Source organism: Mizuhopecten yessoensis, unplaced genomic scaffold, assembly GCF_002113885.1.
Source record: "Mizuhopecten yessoensis strain PY_sf001 unplaced genomic scaffold, ASM211388v2 scaffold1065, whole genome shotgun sequence".
NCBI lineage: Eukaryota > Metazoa > Mollusca > Bivalvia > Pectinida > Pectinidae > Mizuhopecten > Mizuhopecten yessoensis.
The window spans coordinates 73,268-91,904 of NW_018403860.1; the positions used below are offsets into that span (position 1 = coordinate 73,268).

The window sequence follows — 18,637 nt, forward strand, 5'->3', positions numbered from 1 at the left end:
AAGTTTAAGCAGATAGAATACAGTAAATATGTAAGTATTAGAATAATTATCCATAATGACTTTCTTTTTAACATAAAACATTTATAAAATTCGGTAAAGGATATTTATTGAATAATTGATTTCATTTTAAATGACTGGTAAGTAATAGTTTGGTAGCTCATTTGGTGTAATAAAAATAACAGACATTCCGTGCGATAACATTTCATTGTATGTGATGACAGCCTTATCGGGGTGTAATTTGTCATACTTGGTAACTTTTACGTCTGATGGTTTCACATGTTTCTGTACCATGGCTGTTTTCGGCCGTTATTTTGGAACAGAAAGATACAAAAGCAACGGGATGATTTTATTTCTGCTTTCATATCTTTATGTACCATGGTACACTTTTACATGGTACACAAAGATTTGAATTTTAATATCTTTGTGTACCATATAAAAGTGTACCATGGTACAAAAAGATATGAAAATTCACATCTTTTTGCCAGGCTCTTGTCGGCCATCGTAAATGTGGCTCTCAGTCTGAATATGAATGCGAAACTACCAGCGATATAAAACATTGGTTTCGGGTCATTAACTATTGCAACCTACATGTGAAACTCTTCCCTTTCAGATGACAATTCCTTCAGGTAAACACTTCCTCTTCTTCCCAAGGCTGGTGTAAATCAGATCCGGCATTTAAATATTTAGGAGTCAAAGGTCACCGGCAGAAATAATGGGTTATACACTAATAACACTGAGTTGGGTTTGGTGATAGTTGATATATTTGAGCCCGGCCTGGTTACATTGTTAGTCAGGAACATAATACTCTGACCCTATAATGTGATGTGGCATCATGATATTTATTTACAACGTACCTGTCACTAGGTTAATCAACCGCATAGCCTACACTGTTAAGGTTTAAGTAAAATTATAAATAAGTTCATATTTATATATATATATATATGTATAAAGACGTAATTGTCTATTGCTTTATTTACATCTTGGCACTGACAGATACACTTTATAATCACAAAACGATCTCCTCAATCAAACAAATTGCATTCCAGAAAAGTGCAGGTAAAAGTCGTTAGGCCACGCATACCTACAATCTTAATACAAATGGAATTGAACTGATACGGTAAAACATACTCCCTCTAAGTACATATGGGCTGACCACCAGTGATCCTACTGTTATCACGATCTATGTTTACGTTTTTAAGCGATTTATTGTACTTAGATAGGAAAAATAATTGTAATGCAAAAACAAAACTAAAACGGAAGCTTGATCCGAGCAGCTAGTAGCCAAAGGTTGTCACTTAGATGAAATATGAAAACTAATGTTTGCGTAAAAATGCATACCAACAAACAAGTAAAAAAGATGAAAATGTTAAATACTTAACTAGTAAAAACGCGAACTAATTAGAATATCAGAATAAGGTTAACTATATCGAAGCTATTTCAAAGATGTGTGTAGCTGAGGTTAAGATGTGTGTAGCTGAGGTTATATGTAACATGGTTAAATCACAAACTCGATAAAACATATTGACCAGTTAAGGAATGTCAACAAGCTGCTATCTGTGAAGTAGTTAAGATTTAAAAAGACAAGAATATAAAGAATGACAACAAAACGTTTTGAACTCAAAATTGACAGAGCAGTAAAAGTACGGACAAAGGAAAACTTTACGTGAAACACTTAAGCGCTGGAAAGATTACAAACAATATAAGACCATGCATTCCAGAATAGTAGGCGTCTTCTGCCTAATAAAAAACATCGACCTTCATATCATACAAAGAAAACAGCCTGCAGTGATATCAAAGATGTGTGAACTAGTTGAAATATGTGAAAGGCCAACTTGTTTTAATAGGGACCGATCAGGAAAGCCCAACCCTTGGCATAGGGTACAATTTAATATGTATCATATACATATAATAAATATATATATATAGGTTCAATTAATGAATTTATTAATATACAAATACCTGCAGTTATCATATTTTATTAACAACTATAGATGATATAACTATACTTGTACCATAGATAACTGACATTAACAGAGATCGCCCATTGTGTGAAGGTTACTTTAGTTCCACCTGTATTGTACGAGCCTCAACCAGATTTTATGTAAATCACATTCAGCTCTTACTAGCTAGTTAGATACCCATACATCCCCGTATACAAGGAATACTAGTGTTTCTCGGTACGTGTTATGTAACCTTTCCGGTCCGAACAACATTCCACGTAAGACGTTATTTCACGATACAAGTGTAACTGTAAAATATGAAATATCTCACATTTCAATTATCAAATATAAATAACAATTATTAAATGAGGCTTGTATGTGACATGCTTATGTATGTATTCATGAATAAAACCATATTTTAACTACGGGTATTTATTATTATAATACATGTAAGTACTGGATATTATTCCCAGTTCACTACATGAAACTACAGGTACCTATTATTACCGATACATTAACAGGATAGTATCAATGCTACTTCTGTAAATACATTTGTAACTAAGTATGTATCACTCGTTGTAGCATCAGCACATGGTGTTAATAAACTTAATGTCGTAAATAACGTGTCCTGAAATAATTATTTCTGTCTCCAATATATATCGCATTATTTCAAAAGATAATGTAATCGTATCGCATAAGCATCATGCACTGGATAGGATACAGTATCTTAATCGTCAAGAAGATTGGACAAATGATGGGTTAATGACAAAATATTCCTTTAGGTTGTGATTTAAAGTTCCGTGCTGACGAGATAATTATAACCTGCAAGTTCACACTAACATATTTTGTTTACGATGTACACGTATATTTCATATGTATAATTACACCTACATTACCTATTTAGGATGTACACGTACATTTCTTATGTAGAGCTTACACAAACCTTTTCGCATTTAGAGTTCACACGAACATGAAAAGTTTTCATTTAGAGCTCACACGAACATTACAAATTTTCATTTAGAGCTCACACAAACATTAAAAAAATTCATTTAGAGCTCACACAAACATTACAAATTTTCATTAAGGGTTCACACGAAAATTTTGCATTTAGAGTTTACATGTTTATTTTGTGTCTATGTCCAACAGGAACTTTTCATGAACATTTTGGATTTTGGGTGTTCATTTGTATCTGGTAATTTTCACGTTGTATTTAAAGTTTACAGGTACATGTTTTATATTAGGGGTGAACGCGTTCAATTTGATTGTTGAATTTACATACAAATTTTATATCTAAATTTACACGTACATTTTATATTCAAAGTTTTCACGTGCATTTCGTCTTTTGGTAATACACAATTAGTTATTGCATTTATCATTGGTTCGTGTATTATTGTTCACGAATACATCTTTATTGTATTATGATAATGTCACCATTTGTTTTACTTCTATACAAATATTATATTTACATATGTTTTTCCATTCTTTAACATTCTTTAACTGAGTTGTGCAAAAGGATCACGTTGATTTCGTTTTTCCCTTGTTACTATGAGATGGTAAATCATTTATATATTTTGATCCTTTTTTTCTTTTGGTCTCTGGCTTAGATAAGATGGTAGATTGTTTATTTATTTTTATTTTTGTCCCATTTTCAGTTTGAGAGTGTAGCTGATGTTAACAGCTTGATATTCTTGGTAGAGTACTTTAAGAGTGTATGCTATTTTAATACCAGTGTACTTTGATCTCTTTGTTGTCCCTCAGTTAGATTTAGTGGGTCAAATATGTCTATATTTGGTCCCTTGCTTAGACGCTTTTACGCGCTTCTGAGTGGCTTATTCTAGCTAAATAGGGCGCTATATCAAATGTTATATATTAGTATTATTTTGTGAATAATATCGTAGAATACTTTCGCGCATAGCAGATTATTAAGTTGATGGCTCAATAAAATCGTTCTTTTCAAAATTACAAAACTTGCCGCATTAGCGAGATCTAGTTTTTTTCACAACCGCAAATAAAACCCGGTGAGTAAAGAGGTAACTGTATTCATCAACTAGAGGAACCTGGCTAAGTGCTGGGTCAAATATACTGATGTTCACGGTTCAATAATGACTGTTGGTTATAGGATGTTTTAAAAGTTCAATGGCTGATCTTGGATGTTTCAGGGGGTATTTCCATCATAATTTGACCTCACTGCACGCCTCCGCCCACATTCCTTCCTGCTAAATTGACTACGAGTCGCATTGTTGACTTGCGGAATTTTCTTAGGTCTTGGAAATGTTATGTAATTGTCTGTCTTTTTTTATTAAATCGTCCGGGGGGGGGGGGGGGGGGGGGGACAACAGAAGTAAGTCATAGTTCCTTAAATAACTATATCCTCTAGAGTGTAGGACAGGTCACGATACCATGTCCTGTTGTAAAATTAAAGAGATGATTGTTATCGAAAAAGTGATGAATGGTGTATAGGTGACATCTTAGGAAGGTGTTTAAACGGGAGTACAGAAAGATAAATATGAGAGCATATGATAGCAGGTCAGGATGTAAACAGAGGAGGATACAGAAAGATAAATATGAGGCGTATGATAGCAGGTCTAGACGTATAAACAGAGGAGGATACAGAATGATAAATATGAGGCGTATGATAGCATGTCTAGATGTAGAATGAGGATGTAGAAAAAAATATGAGGGTATATGATAGAAAGGCAAGATGAACAGAGGAGGATGTAGAAAGATATATATGGGGGCAAAAAATTGGCAGGGCAAAATGTACATAGAGGAGGTAGTCAGAGGAAGATTTAGAAAGATAAATATGAGGGTATCTGATGGAAAGGCAAGATGTTGATAGACGAGGGTGAAGAAAGAGAAATATGAGGTATAGTATGGTAGGTCAAGATGAAGGCAGAGGAGGTTCGAGAAAGAGAACTATACAGAGGAGGTTCGAGAAAGAGAACTATACAGAGGAGGGTCGAGAAAGAGAACTATACAGAGGAGGGGATTTTGACATGATTACAGGAATGGCAACAGTAAAAAATCTTAACATATTACAACTTTCTTGCAAAATCTCCATGAATTCATGTTATTAGTATTACTTTCTCTGATTGTAGTTGGGTTTAATATGAATTGACAAAATTATTTGATAGTGTATAAGAATGTTATGTGCATGGCACATTTAGAAGGTTAAACTTAATTGATTTTATTTCAGATCAGAACATCCTTACTAAAACGAAACCTTCGCACTCGTGTTTCCTTCTCACAGTGAAATGAAAAGGCATTTACGATACTTTTTTAAAAAGAAGTCAACGGACAGACTAAATAACTACTATATATATTTTATAAACCTAAATGTTATATTATGAAATAAAACAATATTACCTAGCTAAATATTTAAAATACTTATATTAAACTATATTTTCTACACAAATGTGTTTGATTGATTAAATACATATACTATTTTCCAATCAAATATGACATGATTATGCAAACCAAATTATAGATAAATGTGGCAACACAATATAAATGGGTATAGCAGTCCCTTGGTAATCTTATCATGATCACAAAACATATAATATTATCTGCTAATATGTTTCCTCAATTTGTAAAACAATATAGTGTAAATAAATGTGACATGATTATCGATAATAATAATTTCCTTTTAAATACAACGTGATTATAAAAGGATCAGTTCTGGACAAATTTGGCATAACTAAATAAAACACTATTTCTGATCAAAGGGCGATTAGCTTAATCAGTGATTACCGCAAATTTCAATGTATGTGTATCTTTGAAACACAACCATTGACCGAGTTAAAACTGTCCAGATATCCAGTATTTAGTAGATTTAATTTACATGTAAAATTACGAGTTTTTACCTTGTATATTGACGAAATTATAAAAGGTTCAAAATGTCGTTAAACAGTGATTAAGCTAATCATCGTTTGAACAACTGGGCCCTGGTGTGAAATATAACATCTGATGACTCCCGTGTGTAACGTATTACCCGTGTTAACCAAACTATCTGTACACAGTTCGTATGCAGTAGGTAGGTCAATGTTTACTTAAACTACCACAGAACAGCTTTTAAGAATATGATGTGCTCGTTAAACATGCGAGTACTAAGGATGTATTTGTAATTCTATGTAAGTGTAGTTATATATGTGTACGTGGTAATGGCGGTTTATGTAGACGTGCTTCCTCAAGATGACATATACAGGTGTAAGGGAAATGCCAAACAAAGCATTTTCCCTCTGGTACAGTTTTCCCTGTAATGTTACATGTATCAGAGTAAATGTGTCTGAGTATAGTACATGTGTAGTACGTACTTAACTCATTTTTCTTGTTAAAGCAGTACAACAATATCCGGTTAATGTTAGCACATAACGAAACGTTTAATACTACTTTGAAATGATGTATTCTTAAATTATAAAACAATATGGTCCTGGCAAATTAGGCATGACTATCCTAACAATATCTTTGGGTAGGTTTCGACCATATTATAAAAAAACAAGCAATATTGTCTTGTTTAATGAGTACAATTTAATCAATTTTAGTTTAATTACAAAAGCATGTTTCTTTATCTGACAAGATATTTCCTGATTTTATAAAACAATATTGATCTAAATAAATGTGGCTTGAACACATAAACAATGTTATACAAGTCATTGTTGGATGGTCGTATTAAATAATATTATCTGGTAAGATATTGCAAGAAATGTAATTCTTAAAACTTACCAACAAATTAGTTGATTGTTTTTCCTGGAAATTATATTTAGCCATATACTCAAGAGTTTAATAAAAACATGTAAATTTAAAATAACTAATGAAAAATATATGAATAAAAATAAGAAGTACATTTTTGATAATAAGATTAAAGCAATGAGATTTATTTCATGAATAATAATATTTATGTATATATAAATCAACAGATATGTTTCTTATTTGTGTTAACACACACGGACAAAAGTATAATGTAAAATAAAACAGGAACCGCTGAGATACCAAAAGAAAAAAGGAGAAATCATGTACTCTAACTAACACACCGGAGTATGTATGTGAGGTTGGCTCAGGGAAGCTGTATACTGTTTTCTTGTTTCAAAGAAGACATGATAGAATTATGTTGTACGAAAGGAGCTTTATCTAGTTTTTGATATTTTTCCGTGATGATTCACTGGTTGTGTTTGTGAAATGTCAACATGATATTGTTTACGTTTCTTATGAAAAATGCGAATCCAGTACGTCATCCAAGGTTTCATCAGGGAAACATTAGAAACATAAGGAAATCATTACAGGTGTAATCAGCACGTGTTAGTACACTTCACACGTGATACAGACATGGTACCTTTGTTAGTTTAATGACACGTGGCCTACATTATGGGTAACGCTACTATTTTGATAAAATTATAATTTGTAAATTAACTGAACCATCATTTACATATCCCCTCCTCTACTTAAAATGCAAACTAATATGCTGACCAAAACACAAGATATTTGATAAACATTGAATGTCTTTCCTAACAGAACTAAACGACAAAAAAGGCAAATACTGTCTATTTCATTTATCCAATGGGACGACCTATGGCGATGACTCGATGAATAATCAACGAAATGTTACAAACAGCATCTCATATTACTCCTTCGCCGACGGGTTCCAGGAACACCTCTCTTAAAATAGATAATTCAACTATTAACACATTTCTCAATTAACAACTTCCAATACAAATTTCTTCCAAATATCATATTTCTCGCTAGTTGTAAATGTAGATAGAGCTTGTAATGTACGGAATAAAACTAGATACTTTACCTAATCATGTATGGAATAAAACTAGATACTTTAGCTTGTAATGTACGGAATAAAACTAAATATTTAAGCTTGTAATGTACGGAATAAAACTAGATACTTTAGCTTGTAATGTACGGAATAAAACTAGATACTTAAGCTTGTAATGTACGGAAAAAACTAGATACTTTAGCTTGTAATATACGGAATAAAACTAGATACTTTAGCTTAAAATGTACGGAATAAAACTAGATACTTTAGATTGTAATATAGGGAATAAAACTAGATACTTTAGCTTGTAATGTACGGAATAAAACTAGATACTTTAGCTAATGATGTAGGGAATATAACTAGATACTTAAGCTAATGATGTACGGAATATAACTAGATACTTTAGTTGTAATGTACGGAATAAAACTAGATACTTTAGTTGAAATGTACGGAATAAAACTAGATACTTTAGCTTGTAATGTAAGGAATAAAACTAAATACTTTAGCTTGTAATATACGGAATAAAACTAAATACTTTAGCTTGTAATGTACGGAATAAAACTAGATACTTTAGCTAATGATGTACGGAATAAAACTAGATACTTTAGCTTGTAATGTACGGAATAAAACTAGATACTTTAGCTTGTAATGTACGGAATAAAACTAGATACTTTAGCTTGTAATGTACGGAATAAAACTAGATACTTTAGCTTGTAATGTACGGAATAAAACTAGATACTTTAGCTTGTAATGTACGGAATAAAACTAGATACTTTAGCTTGTAATGTACGGAATAAAACTAGATACTTTAGCTTGTAATGTACGGAATAAAACTAGATACTTTAGCTTGTAATGTACGGAATAAAACTAGATACTTTAGCTTGTAATGTACGGAATAAAACTAGATACTTTAGCTTGTAATGTACGGAATAAAACTAGATACTTTAGCTTGTAATGTACGGAATAAAACTAGATACTTTAGCTTGTAATGTACGGAATAAAACTAGATACTTTAGCTTGTAATGTACGGAATAAAACTAGATACTTTAGCTTGTAATGTACGGAATAAAACTAGATACTTTAGCTTGTAATGTACGGAATAAAACTAGATACTTTAGCTTGTAATGTACGGAATAAAACTAGATACTTTAGCTTGTAATGTACGGAATAAAACTAGATACTTTAGCTTGTAATGTACGGAATAAAACTAGATACTTTAGCTTGTAATGTACGGAATAAAACTAGATACTTTAGCTTGTAATGTACGGAATAAAACTAGATACTTTAGCTTGTAATGTACGGAATAAAACTAGATACTTTAGCTTGTAATGTACGGAATAAAACTAGATACTTTAGCTTGTAATGTACGGAATAAAACTAGATACTTTAGCTTGTAATGTACGGAATAAAACTAGATACTTTAGCTTGTAATGTACGGAATAAAACTAGATACTTTAGCTTGTAATGTACGGAATAAAACTAGATACTTTAGCTTGTAATGTACGGAATAAAACTAGATACTTTAGCTTGTAATGTACGGAATAAAACTAGATACTTTAGCTTGTAATGTACGGAATAAAACTAGATACTTTAGCTTGTAATGTACGGAATAAAACTAGATACTTTAGCTTGTAATGTACGGAATAAAACTAGATACTTTAGCTTGTAATGTACGGAATAAAACTAGATACTTTAGCTTGTAATGTACGGAATAAAACTAGATACTTTAGCTTGTAATGTACGGAATAAAACTAGATACTTTAGCTTGTAATGTACGGAATAAAACTAGATACTTTAGCTTGTAATGTACGGAATAAAACTAGATACTTTAGCTTGTAATGTACGGAATAAAACTAGATACTTTAGCTTGTAATGTACGGAATAAAACTAGATACTTTAGCTTGTAATGTACGGAATAAAACTAGATACTTTAGCTTGTAATGTACGGAATAAAACTAGATACTTTAGCTTGTAATGTACGGAATAAAACTAGATACTTTAGCTTGTAATGTACGGAATAAAACTAGATACTTTAGCTTGTAATGTACGGAATAAAACTAGATACTTTAGCTTGTAATGTACGGAATAAAACTAGATACTTTAGCTTGTAATGTACGGAATAAAACTAGATACTTTAGCTTGTAATGTACGGAATAAAACTAGATACTTTAGCTTGTAATGTACGGAATAAAACTAGATACTTTAGCTTGTAATGTACGGAATAAAACTAGATACTTTAGCTTGTAATGTACGGAATAAAACTAGATACTTTAGCTTGTAATGTACGGAATAAAACTAGATACTTTAGCTTGTAATGTACGGAATAAAACTAGATACTTTAGCTTGTAATGTACGGAATAAAACTAGATACTTTAGCTTGTAATGTACGGAATAAAACTAGATACTTTAGCTTGTAATGTACGGAATAAAACTAGATACTTTAGCTTGTAATGTACGGAATAAAACTAGATACTTTAGCTTGTAATGTACGGAATAAAACTAGATACTTTAGCTTGTAATGTACGGAATAAAACTAGATACTTTAGCTTGTAATGTACGGAATAAAACTAGATACTTTAGCTTGTAATGTACGGAATAAAACTAGATACTTTAGCTTGTAATGTACGGAATAAAACTAGATACTTTAGCTTGTAATGTACGGAATAAAACTAGATACTTTAGCTTGTAATGTACGGAATAAAACTAGATACTTTAGCTTGTAATGTACGGAATAAAACTAGATACTTTAGCTTGTAATGTACGGAATAAAACTAGATACTTTAGCTTGTAATGTACGGAATAAAACTAGATACTTTAGCTTGTAATGTACGGAATAAAACTAGATACTTTAGCTTGTAATGTACGGAATAAAACTAGATACTTTAGCTTGTAATGTACGGAATAAAACTAGATACTTTAGCTTGTAATGTACGGAATAAAACTAGATACTTTAGCTTGTAATGTACGGAATAAAACTAGATACTTTAGCTTGTAATGTACGGAATAAAACTAGATACTTTAGCTTGTAATGTACGGAATAAAACTAGATACTTTAGCTTGTAATGTACGGAATAAAACTAGATACTTTAGCTTGTAATGTACGGAATAAAACTAGATACTTTAGCTTGTAATGTACGGAATAAAACTAGATACTTTAGCTTGTAATGTACGGAATAAAACTAGATACTTTAGCTTGTAATGTACGGAATAAAACTAGATACTTTAGCTTGTAATGTACGGAATAAAACTAGATACTTTAGCTTGTAATGTACGGAATAAAACTAGATACTTTAGCTTGTAATGTACGGAATAAAACTAGATACTTTAGCTTGTAATGTACGGAATAAAACTAGATACTTTAGCTTGTAATGTACGGAATAAAACTAGATACTTTAGCTTGTAATGTACGGAATAAAACTAGATACTTTAGCTTGTAATGTACGGAATAAAACTAGATACTTTAGCTTGTAATGTACGGAATAAAACTAGATACTTTAGCTTGTAATGTACGGAATAAAACTAGATACTTTAGCTTGTAATGTACGGAATAAAACTAGATACTTTAGCTTGTAATGTACGGAATAAAACTAGATACTTTAGCTTGTAATGTACGGAATAAAACTAGATACTTTAGCTTGTAATGTACGGAATAAAACTAGATACTTTAGCTTGTAATGTACGGAATAAAACTAGATACTTTAGCTTGTAATGTACGGAATAAAACTAGATACTTTAGCTTGTAATGTACGGAATAAAACTAGATACTTTAGCTTGTAATGTACGGAATAAAACTAGATACTTTAGCTTGTAATGTACGGAATAAAACTAGATACTTTAGCTTGTAATGTACGGAATAAAACTAGATACTTTAGCTTGTAATGTACGGAATAAAACTAGATACTTTAGCTTGTAATGTACGGAATAAAACTAGATACTTTAGCTTGTAATGTACGGAATAAAACTAGATACTTTAGCTTGTAATGTACGGAATAAAACTAGATACTTTAGCTTGTAATGTACGGAATAAAACTAGATACTTTAGCTTGTAATGTACGGAATAAAACTAGATACTTTAGCTTGTAATGTACGGAATAAAACTAGATACTTTAGCTTGTAATGTACGGAATAAAACTAGATACTTTAGCTTGTAATGTACGGAATAAAACTAGATACTTTAGCTTGTAATGTACGGAATAAAACTAGATACTTTAGCTTGTAATGTACGGAATAAAACTAGATACTTTAGCTTGTAATGTACGGAATAAAACTAGATACTTTAGCTTGTAATGTACGGAATAAAACTAGATACTTTAGCTTGTAATGTACGGAATAAAACTAGATACTTTAGCTTGTAATGTACGGAATAAAACTAGATACTTTAGCTTGTAATGTACGGAATAAAACTAGATACTTTAGCTTGTAATGTACGGAATAAAACTAGATACTTTAGCTTGTAATGTACGGAATAAAACTAGATACTTTAGCTTGTAATGTACGGAATAAAACTAGATACTTTAGCTTGTAATGTACGGAATAAAACTAGATACTTTAGCTTGTAATGTACGGAATAAAACTAGATACTTTAGCTTGTAATGTACGGAATAAAACTAGATACTTTAGCTTGTAATGTACGGAATAAAACTAGATACTTTAGCTTGTAATGTACGGAATAAAACTAGATACTTTAGCTTGTAATGTACGGAATAAAACTAGATACTTTAGCTTGTAATGTACGGAATAAAACTAGATACTTTAGCTTGTAATGTACGGAATAAAACTAGATACTTTAGCTTGTAATGTACGGAATAAAACTAGATACTTTAGCTTGTAATGTACGGAATAAAACTAGATACTTTAGCTTGTAATGTACGGAATAAAACTAGATACTTTAGCTTGTAATGTACGGAATAAAACTAGATACTTTAGCTTGTAATGTACGGAATAAAACTAGATACTTTAGCTTGTAATGTACGGAATAAAACTAGATACTTTAGCTTGTAATGTACGGAATAAAACTAGATACTTTAGCTTGTAATGTACGGAATAAAACTAGATACTTTAGCTTGTAATGTACGGAATAAAACTAGATACTTTAGCTTGTAATGTACGGAATAAAACTAGATACTTTAGCTTGTAATGTACGGAATAAAACTAGATACTTTAGCTTGTAATGTACGGAATAAAACTAGATACTTTAGCTTGTAATGTACGGAATAAAACTAGATACTTTAGCTTGTAATGTACGGAATAAAACTAGATACTTTAGCTTGTAATGTACGGAATAAAACTAGATACTTTAGCTTGTAATGTACGGAATAAAACTAGATACTTTAGCTTGTAATGTACGGAATAAAACTAGATACTTTAGCCTGTAATATACGGAATAAAACTAGATACTTTAGCTTGTAATATACGGAAGAAAACTATATACTTTAGCTTGTAATGTACGGAATAAAACTAGATACTTTAGACTGTAATATACGGAATAAAACTAGATACTTTTTCTTGTAATGTACGGAATAAAACTAAATACTTTAGCTTGTAATATACGGAATAAAACTAAATACTTTAGCTTGTAATATACGGAGGAAAACTATATACTTTAGCTTGTAATGTACCGAATAAAACTAGATACTTTAGCTTGTAATATAAGGAATAAACTATATTCTTTAGCTTGTAATGTACGTAATAAAACTAGATACTTGAGCTTGTAATGTAATAAAACTAGATACGTTAGCTTGTAATATAGGGAATGAAACTAAATACTTTAGCTTGTAATATACGGAGGAAAACTATATACTTTAGCTTATAATGTACGGAATAAAACTAGATACGTTAGCTTGTAATGTACGGAATAAACATAGATACGTTAGCTTGTATTATACGGAATAAAACTAGATACTTTAGTTTGTAATATACGGAATAAAACTAAATACTTTAGCTTGTAATATACGGAAGAAAACTATATACTTTAGCTTATAATGTACGGAATAAAACTAGATACGTTAGCTTGTAATGTACGGAATAACACTAGATACTTTAGCATGTAATATACGGAATAAAACTAGATACTTTAGCTTGTAATATACGGAACATTGTTTCATGTTTAAAGGAGACGTAGGTATTATTAGGTTTATGAAATGTGTTACCACTAGCTTTGGTATAATAATTTATTTCTTTGGGAAGATGTGGTATACTCAAAAATTGTCCAAATTCCTTAAACATGTGCTTATTATTATATATGTACAAGTCTCGACCTTTCATGTTTGTTCTGTTTTCGGATAATTTGAAGAATGGTAATATCTACAATGTAACGGAATAATGCAATTTAATGTCCATGTAAAGCTCGACGTCAGACTTTCGATCGGATCACTCACAGTTTAAGTGTGTTTTTTTTTTAAACGAAATATTGCTAGATAAAACCGAACAAATATATGTCTTGTAAATCAAACGGGTACCGCTGATTGACACCGTCATCAAAAACAAGTCAACAAACACATTATCAACTCCTTTTGTGCATCAACACTACTTTAAATAAATTAGTAGCATTGTTTTTCGCCGTGGTATGCTAATCTTACCATCACGTGCTCTGCTAGATATTATCCTCTTACGAAATCATGACAAACTTTATTTCTTTTGATTGATTAGTTACAGTATTGAATGAATATATACTGCATCTATTAAACGCCGATAGATAAAATCGGCAAAGAATCTTCGGCCAACTATAAACCATATAGATGGAACTATCTAGGATATTGTAACATAATATGTATTGATTTAGATGTGAGGAGCGTAGCTAGCCATTGGTCGGAGTTGATTCATTTAGGATCAAGGAGAGGGCCCTGATAAGGAGACTTCCGAATAGTATTTGTTAACACCATTGATAATCAGAGGCAATATACTTTATAAGTACACTCGATTTAAATTATTGTAGTTTCAGGTGACACACAAGGTCTCCCTACAAACGTTTTACAAAGGAGGGGAGGTAATTCTGTCGCCTTAAAACTGCAAGAAGTTACAGGGAAGGGAGGGTACGCAGCTATGATATTAAAACAAAAAAAACAAAATCCTGAATCCTGATAACAACCAAGTAGAAATGAAAGACATAAAATAATACGCACATTTCTAAATTAATGAAGCTTTCTTTTGTCTAAATTTGTTTTTGTTACATGATATATATTGTTCCATTCCAGTAAAGACGACCTTAATAACATTTCAATACTGTATTTTTATCCCTGTGCAATAATCACTTGATCAGGATATTTCGCAGTATTAGGACATCGGTATCTTACTTTATCAGTATAATTTGTGGTATTAGGACATCAGTATCTTACTTAATCAGTATATTTCGCGGTATAAGGACATCAGAATCTTACTTTATCAGTATATTTCGTGGTATTAGGACATCGGTATCTTACTTTATCAGTATATTTCGTGGTATTATGACATCAGTATCTTACTTTATCAGTATATTTCGCGGTATAAGGACATCAGTATCTTACTTTATCAGTATATTTCGTGGTATTAGGACATCGGTATCTTACTTTATCAGTATATTTCGTGGTATTATGACATCAGTATCTTACTTTATCAGTATATTTCGCGGTATAAGGACATCAGTATCTTACTTTATCAGTATATTTCGTGGTATTAGGACATCGGTATCTTACTTTATCAGTATATTTCGTGGTATTATGACATCAGTATCTTACTTTATCAGTATATTTCGCGGTATAAGGACATCAGTATCTTACTTTATCAGTATATTTCGTGGTATTAGGACATCGGTATCTTACTTTATCAGTATATTTCGTGGTATTATGACATCAGTATCTTACTTTATCAGTATATTTCGTGGTATTATGACATCAGAATCTTACTGTATCAGTATATTTCGCGGTATAAGGACATCAGTATCTTACTTTATCAGTATATTTCGTGGTATTAGGACATCGGTATCTTACTTTATCAGTATATTTCGCGGTATAAGGACATTAGTATCTTATTTATCAGTATATTTCGTGGTATTAGGACATCGGTATCTTACTTTATCAGTATATTTCGTGGTATTATGAATCAGTATCTTACTTTATCAGTATATTTCGTGGTATTAGGACATCGGTATCTTGCTTTATCAGGATATTTCGCGGTAGTAGGACATCAGTATCTTACTTTATCAGGATATTTCGTGGTAATAGGACATCGGTATCTTACTTTATCAGGATATTTCGTGGTATTAGGACATCGGTATCTTTCTTTATCAGGATATTTTGTGGTATTAGGACATCAGTATCTTACTTTATCAGTATATTTTGTGATATTAGGACACCAGTATCTTACTTTATCAGGATATTTCGTGGTATTGGGACATCGATATCTTACATTATATGGATATTTCGTGGTATTGGGACATCGGTATCCTACATTATCTGGATATTTCGTGGTATAAGGACATCAGTGTCTTAATTTAACTGGATATTTCGTGCTATTAGGACATCAGTATCTTACTTTATCAGGATATTTCGTGGTATTGGGACATCGGTATCTTACATTATCTGGATATTTAGTGGTATTAGGACATCGGTATCTTCATTATCTGGATATTTCGCGGTATTAGGACATCAGTGTCTTGCTTTATCAGGATATTTCGTGGTTATAGGACATCGATATCTTACTTTATCAGGATATTTCGTGGTATTATGATATCGGTATCTTACTTTATCAGGATATTTCGTGGTATTATGATATCGGTATCTTACTTTATCAGGATATTTCGTGGTATTGGGACATCAGTATCTTACATTATCTGGATATTTAGTGGTATAAGGACATCAGTATCTTACTTTATCAGGATATTTCGTGCTATTAGGACATCAGTATCTTAATTTATCAGTATATTTCGTGGTATAAGGACATCAGTATCTTACTTTATCAGGATATTTCGTGGTATTGGGACATCAGTATCTTACTTTATCAGGATATTTCGTGGTATTAGGACATCAGTATCTTACTTTATCTGGATATTTCGTGGTATAAGGACATCAGTATCTTACATTATCTGGATATTTCGTGGTATAAGGACATCAGTATCTTACTTTATCAGGATATTTCGTGGTATAAGGACATCAGTATCTTACTTTATCAGGATATTTCGTGGTATTAGGACATCAGTATCTTACTTTATCAGGATATTTCGTGGTATTAGGACATCAGTATCTTACTTTATCAGGATATTTCGTGGTATAAGGACATCAGTATCTTACATTATCTGGATATTTAGTGGTATAAGGACATCAGTATCTTACTTTATCAGGATATTTCGTGCTATTAGGACATCAGTAGCTTAATTTATCAGTCTATTTCGTGGTATTAGGACATCAGTATCTTACTTTATCAGGATATTTCGTGGTGTAAAGACATCAGTATCTTACATTATCTGGATATTTAGTGGTATAAGGACATCAGTATCTTACTTTATCAGGATATTTCGTGCTTTTAGGACAACAGTATCTTAATTTATCAGTATATTTTGTGGTATTATGACATCAGTATCTTACTTTATCAGGATATTTTGTGGTATTAGGACATCAGTATCTTACTTTATCAGTATATTTCGTGGTATTAGGACATCGATTTTGTAATGTGTCTGGTCATTATGGGGTATTAAGACATAATGTAATATCTTGGTCACAGAAGACGCCTTTTTCTGTCGTCAGCTTTGATTTTCCTAACCAAGTATTTGATACAGACTCAGAACAATACAACACTATATTCTACATCCATGAGAGCGATTATATTTTTCTGAGCATCAACTCCCTCAGAAGCTAGCTAACAACCATAGTAGCTGTTAAAAGGTTCAAGTTATTTTAAAACTTCACAGTCCATCTTAAAACTTAAAAACGTGAAGATGGATCATGAATAAATAGCAGTTTGTGTGCTTCAGAAGTTAGAGAGGAGACATTCCCAACACAGCATGTGGTCTTATCACCAGCACAATAAGTACGTGTATAATGTATAAGGTATACTCACGGCGACATTGTTGCAGCCATCACTAATCAATCAGGACAAATAACAGATAGATACTTATTTGTTTGAGAGTCGATATATTTAATACATAAATTCTTCCTATTTATACGGAAAAAGTTAACACCTCACGGAAAAAAAAAATGTCATGAGGGAAGATATCAAAGGGAAGTGCAACTCAGTTGATTCCTTGTCCTTCGTCAAAGGAGGAAACTATCAGGGCTCGAATAACAATGCAAAAGGCATGTGATGCAAACAGGACTTTATTGTTTTCAGTCGAAAATATTACGTTTTGATAAACAAAGAGATTTTGCAATGAATGCGGTTTTATTCGGCACGCATGTAGAAAATGTTTAACTTTTCTCATCGACTTTAGAAGGAGGGTTTTGATAAAAATAAAAATCCTGTGAAAGGGGAATAACTCTGACGTGCGTAGATGACGTTGAGGACTGACTCGTACATGTCTGTATTTTGTTGGTGAGAGCTAAGGGATGCAACTCCTACTTACCATATAAAAAGTAACGTCGTAGGAAACACTATGTATTTCAAAAATTAAAAACAAATGAAAAAAATAAATCTAAATAAATTGATATAAAGTTTAGCTTTTAAAGCCATAAAATAAAAACATTATCATAATATCATTAATATTTGCTGAGGTCTGTGCATTGTTTTAATGATAGACAGAAGCCTTTATAATTTGAAGACAACGGTTTAAGTTAACAAGATTGAATTAAGCATATAGAAATACCTTATTAATTGTATACATACCTAACTTGCATGAAAAACAAATAAATCAGTTCACTTCAAAAATTAAATGAAAAAATCTTAAATACTTAAAAACAATCCTTATTTCACCGAACCTGAACTAAAATCTCCATTTTGTTTTTTCTGTATTTGTTTGTTTTCATATATGTAG

General features: G+C 31.4%; 1 protein-coding gene across 1 annotated transcript in view; it reads right to left on the minus strand.

Moving 5' to 3' along the window:
- LOC110457018 (protein C-ets-2-like) overlaps window positions 1-17,789 on the minus strand; it is a 61,056-nt gene extending 43,267 nt beyond the window's left edge. The window contains exon 1 of the mRNA XM_021508112.1: window positions 17,728-17,789. The gene's annotated coding sequence lies outside the window, so the exon portion shown is untranslated. The remainder of the gene's footprint in view (window positions 1-17,727) is intronic.
- Window positions 17,790-18,637: the final 848 nt, after the last annotated feature.